The sequence below is a fragment of the Apis dorsata genome, unplaced genomic scaffold (genome assembly GCF_000469605.1).
Source record: "Apis dorsata unplaced genomic scaffold, Apis dorsata 1.3 scaffold_188, whole genome shotgun sequence".
NCBI classification, from domain to species: Eukaryota; Metazoa; Arthropoda; class Insecta; order Hymenoptera; family Apidae; genus Apis; species Apis dorsata.
The window spans coordinates 420,981-427,030 of NW_006263473.1; the positions used below are offsets into that span (position 1 = coordinate 420,981).

The 6,050-nt window shown below is 34.8% G+C and overlaps 1 long non-coding RNA gene across 1 annotated transcript in view; it reads left to right on the forward strand.

Annotated features, from left to right (window-relative positions):
• Positions 1 to 3,460: 3,460 nt before the first annotated feature.
• Positions 3,461 to 6,050, forward strand: part of LOC116185458 — a 130,946-nt gene continuing 128,356 nt past the window's right edge. The window contains exon 1 of the long non-coding RNA XR_004150313.1: positions 3,461 to 3,525. This is a non-coding gene — a long non-coding RNA (uncharacterized LOC116185458). The remainder of the gene's footprint in view (positions 3,526 to 6,050) is intronic.

Here is a 6,050-nt window from a genome sequence, read left to right on the forward strand (position 1 = left end):
TGATTCTAGAAGTAGAAAAAATTGTATATTTTTTTATTCTATCTAGTGTGAAATTATTCTACGTTTGAATTATTATATAAACGTGGAAAATAAAAATGCATATGTTGAGATCTTGAAAAGGGGTCGCTATTGGTTCTTCTCGATCGATTTCTATTTTTCCAAGAGTTTTTTTTTTTTTTTTCTTTTGGAAAGGAAAATTAGATCGCAAAGAAATTCTGAGGAATATTCGTGGAATTAATTTTCTTCTAGTCTGTGTGGTCTAAAAAAAAAAAAAAAAGAGAAATAGGAATTATTTTGATCAGAAAAGTTATGGAAATGGTGCAACGAAGTCAACAAATTTTCATCCTTCTAATTCTACCTCTTGATTACTTTCGTCGAAGCAAAGAAAAATCTCACGATTTGCCCAACATCTTAATTAAGAGGGAACTATTCATCCATTAGAAATCTCAGGGCGTAATATCAGAATTGATATAATTCCCGACTTCCTTTCATTTTATCCTTTGATTATTTTCATCGAAAATTGAAGTGGTCCTAATAATATACTGAATGTTGTAATCGAAAAAACCTAAAATCCAAGGATCAAATTTTCTAATTTTCTTAATTTTCTCGATTATATTTCAACCAGATAGTCGAAGAAACGAAACTCAGCTATTCGAAATCGAAATACATATTTTTCTCTCGTTCCATTTCTTCTTATAATTCTTTTTTACTGAAAAAAAGAAGAGATCAAAATTAATATATTAATATACAACGAACTTTGACGTTAAAAAAAATATTCGCTTTTCAAAAGACGTTCACACATCTTGTTGTTTCATACGTTTCGTTCTAATATGAACGCGCATCGCGTCAGGGAAATTAATTCTGCTTCGTAGAAGGATACTAAGTGTCTACCTGTTGCACCACGCTGTCAGACGAAGTGGTCTCGATCGTTTTTCGAGAATCGCGAAAGTGAAGGGAGAAATAGGCAGAAAGATAGAGAAAGAAAAGGAAAGAAGAGAGAGAAAGAGAAAGAAAAAGAGAAAGAGGGAGAAAGAGAGAAAGAGAGAGAGAGCACTTGGCGAATGAAAAATTTTACGCGTCTACGCGTAGGAAGAAACCTACTGGTACGTCGCTGCCTTCGCAACTTGTTGCTGGTCGCTCAGAGATCTCTCCACTTCTCGATTTCCGGTGACGCCTCTTGCACACAGGTATGCGATTAATTTTGAAGAAGAATTTTGCATCCATCCGCGAGATACGTTCCAGAGATAAGCATGACAAAGGCGTAAAGACATTTTTCAAATTTTTGTGGTGATGTGGTTTCTGTGATTAATTGCTGTCTTTTTGCAATTCTTTTGAAAGCAATGTTTCGATCGTTTGAATGTTTTAATATTTTCTTAAAAAAAAGAAAAGAAATTTATTATATTTATTATTTTCTATTTCTATATTCATAACCTCAAATTTATTGTACATAAATTATATAATTTCATTACTTATACAAATTTATGTACTTTAGCAATTTCTTCAAACACTTTTTTCTATAATTCTTCTCATCAACGCCTTTTCTACTCGTCTCTATTCTCTGATCTACATTTAATTATGCGCAAAGATACCGTAAATCCTTCCAGTTAAATTTTCTTCTTATATATATTAGCTTGTCTTAAAATTAATTCCTTTTTAATTACGTACACCAAGACATCTCATCTTACGACCACGGTTTATCGATATTCCTTTGAAGAAAATAAAAAAGAGAGAAAGAAGAAAAAAAGGAATTCACTCGGCCATCGTTTCAATCCCTTCGAGCCTGTTTCATTCAGAAAGCTCATCTCCTTTGTCCAGGAATATTTCGTTTCTTTCATTTCTTTCTTGTCTCTACCGATTTTCGATATCTCTCGAATTATCGACTCTCTTGTTGGATGGCTGAAAGGTCAATGTAATTTCCAAATACAACAATTTGGATAATATTTCAATTAGTGATATTTTCCATTTGTGAATTTACTATTTCATCATTATAATTGACAAATAATTTATCTTGTTGACAATTTTATTAATTTTGTGTTCCAAATGATTATGTAATAAAAGTTATTTTACAGTGCATTTAGCCATTAAATTTTGAAACATTTTACATGTTTGTGAAATCAATCGTTTTATGTGCAATAACGTAATAGATACTCGAATTCTAAACGTGAATTTTGATTATCTGATTGAAAATTATCATGAAATAAATTCATATTACGTAATTGCTACAGAATGCAAGCAATAATTACTTTAATCATTTAATTAAATGTGTTTAGAATAATAAAATTCTCTTTCATTATAAAAAATACTCACAATTAATAAATATAAATATTTCGTGTAATAAATATCTATAAAAATATATATAAAAAGAAACAATTAAGAATAATAAAGAACTCTGAAAAGTTTACATTAGATAGAATGAGACAGAGACAGCTTTATCTTCTGTACACCGCCACAACGCGGCGCAACGTGTCATTCTATCTCCATCTCGCTCCATCTAACGCAATCTTAATTCACTTATATCTTAATAAATAAATAAGCCTCGACCAACATCTTTATATCAATTTTTACTTTTGTTTTGGCTTGCACAAACATATTTCACGAATAATACAATATTTTGTATTTAATTTCTCCATCTTTAAAATATTAACCTTTAAAAATATACGAAAAAAGATTGGCTCATTAACAAAATCGAGTATGATTTCTGGATAAAGGATAAACTATTCCAAACTGTTGGCCGACGAATATCGCACGTTTTCACGATACTTCACCACGTCCTTCTCCATCGAACACCGCGAGAGGAATTCGTTCGTTCGAGAAACGCGACAAAGGGACGATGAGGAGAGACGAAGAGGAGGAGTCGGGAAAAATTCGAAATATCCGTCTCGTTGAGTTATGCCCGGACAGGGCAGGGACTCACCTGTTGCTTGTTAATTCGTCGCCAGGGAAGGAGGGTCGAAGGGTGTGTTGGGAAAGAGGGTTGGAAAAAAGAGAGGGATCCGTTCTCCTTTTTTCGTGCAACATTTAAACAATTCTCTTCGACACGCGGCATACGCGAACCTGTTGCGTCGTTAATTTAATGAAAAATTCAGGCTCAACTCGAGCGCCGACCTGGAATTTCATGGAGGAGGACGTGTGGAGGACGTCTTCAGGAATGTCTCGCGCTTTACTCACCTCGAACCAAGCCTTCTTTGTGAAACGCGTTTCGTGAAATGAACCCTGAATAAGGAAGAGCTTGCACTGACATCTTGAGTGTCTCTCGACGATTTTAATTTCGAATGATTTTTACACTTTTATCATTAATCGTTGAGCTCTAATTTGGATAAAAATTGAAAGATTGAATCATGAATAAGAAAAAATTCGAAAACGTGACATCGAACAATTGTTACAATTAAATTTTTCTTAATTGTAGGTGCTGTGGGAAAAGAATTTTCATCGTATCCGTAACACTCACTCTTAGATGATTGATCGTTTAATATTGTGATATTTTGTGAACGAAACTTACCTTTGGATACCAGTTACGCAATTACGGTGAGTCAATCACAATTTTAACCTATAATTATACCATAACTATCCATTATTAATTTTAAGTTATAAGATATAATAATATTTCACACATAATTATGTTGCATCATTTAAATGAAATGTAGTAATTATCCTGAATTGTTTACCGTTTGAAATACGAATGATATTCGTATAAAATTATTCGATATGTATAAACTTTTACCACTTCAAGCAACATCTTTAATCAAAAATCTTTTTTCGTTACTTGCTACGAATAAAACAACAATGTATCGACTTTGTTAGACGAGATTCTAACCAAATTGAAAAGCATGCCCGATTTTATCCGAAGTCAGGTCGGTAGGCAGTGTACCGAGCCACCGCAGGAATTTAATTTAACGAGCAATTTTTTCTCCATCGACTTCAGCAACCAGGAGAATAAAGTTTCGAGAAGAAAAGGCTCGCCAGAGGCATCCGTGTCGCTATCGATCGGTGTGCCGTTTTCGCGTTACGTTCCTCCACTTCCGGTCGATCTTCACGCTGTTGTCCGATGATATTGCTGAAATTAATTGCTCCGTGGTTTATTTTTCTCTCCTTCTTCTTTTTTTCTTTTTTTTTTTTTCTTTTCGAAATTCATTCACTTCGATAACACGAAGATAATATTCCGTTATTGAAACGAAAAAAGGTTGGGTATGACTATCAATGAAGTCATTTTCTATAATGTAAATTAAATTTTTACAATATATATAATTTGTGCTTATGAATATTTCATAATGGATAGGTTTAATCGATAATTTAAATCTCAATCTCGATAAAGTTTAATCAATTATAATTTCCGATCTGTCTCAAATATTTCCACAATTCGAACGTCATACGAATCAGAAGATTCTCCTTCGTAAACGCTGTTAATCTCAAATCGATACGATTTCTCGTTCTCGAGATATCGTCGTTCAAGTCGAGGTATAATTTTGAACGTTCCGCTATCCGGCTGTCCTCGTCGCGCGCTCTCGGTCCTCTCGCTTGCGCTCACTCACCTGACCTATCCTAAACACAGATGGCATAACTAGTCAGAGAGTGAGCGCGCTGACTCACACCTTTTTCCTATTCTTGCGAGCAACGTAACACGTAAGTAAATAGCTCCTGAAAGGAAAAGTAGGTCACGGTGTATCCTCGAATTTCAGCCGCCATCTTGCCATCTCGCGCATTCATAACATGCTCGTATCTCGAAAGTGAATTGAACTATCGATGATGGAACAATATCATATATCGTCAAATAAAAATGCATAAACATTAATTCTGATCGTACAACTGTCTTGGAAAACAACTATTGTTCCCGAATCGATTAATTATTTTACACGTACACAATGTTCCATTATCTAGCTCGGCTCGGAGATTTAGATTTACCCGGGCAAGGTCTCGCGGCAAACGGTGTCAAACGAAGAGCGATAAAGCTTTATTTACGAGGTTCATGATAGCGGAGTCCATTCTGCAGCACATCGTATACGAGAAAACGATTAAGGATGCGCTTTAAGTCGGCCGTCTCCTGGCCGTTTTAATGAACCACCATCCCGGAATTCATTAGGCGATTGTCTAATTAAGTTAATCGACTCGGGCTCGTCTTGCCGTCATAAAAGTCGCGTTGCGCGCCCCGACACCGACGCCAGACACGTTTTCGCCACCGAAATTGTTGCTTTACCGTGGCCTAATGGCGATTCAAGTTATGGCCCAGTTTATTCAATGGCGGATGAGAAGGATTACGAGATTGCTCGGATATATTCTACGTCCTTTATTCCTTTCTCTTTTTTTCGCGTTAGACTTGATAATTCGAAATGTTGGATCTTGTTGAATTAAAGAATATTTTTATCGCTTTCATAAAAGAATATTAACGTCAGAAATTATTTAATATTTTTTTCAAACGAAATGAAACAATGATAATAAAGTAATTGAAATAACTTGTTATATTTAACATTGATATTTTCGTCTCTGTTTCGAATAAAGTGTGTCCAAGTCCAACAATAAAAAACTGTAATCCTTGCCAGGAGCTATTCGATATTATGAGGGATACTTCGAGAGTGGTTTGTCACTTGAAGAGATTTCAACAATAAGGAGGGCAGCTCCACTTTCTGGCAATCGTTTAAAAATCGATTCCTTTTCCAAACCAATGCCATAAATTCATAGTCAATTCATAATTGGGATGAAACAGATTGAAATTCTATTGATTGAATCAAACATCTAATATTAAATTTTTTCGAAATCATTTCGTATTTAAATTATCAAAATTTCAATTCGTTCCATTTAATCGACCGATTCTCCCCGCATGTTATATTAAATTATATTAAATCGTATTTCGACAATACGTAATGGTCATTATCAATCGTCAAAATAATCATTACATTTCCGTACACGATCGGATCAAGTGGCTCGAACCCACACAACCAGGGGAATCGATGGCCAAAAATCCACTCGAATCATCAAATGAAATCGAGAATCCCATCCCCTCCTCCGCCAACCCCTTGCCACAGAGCATTACCACTAATAAGCCCCCACGAGCGGAT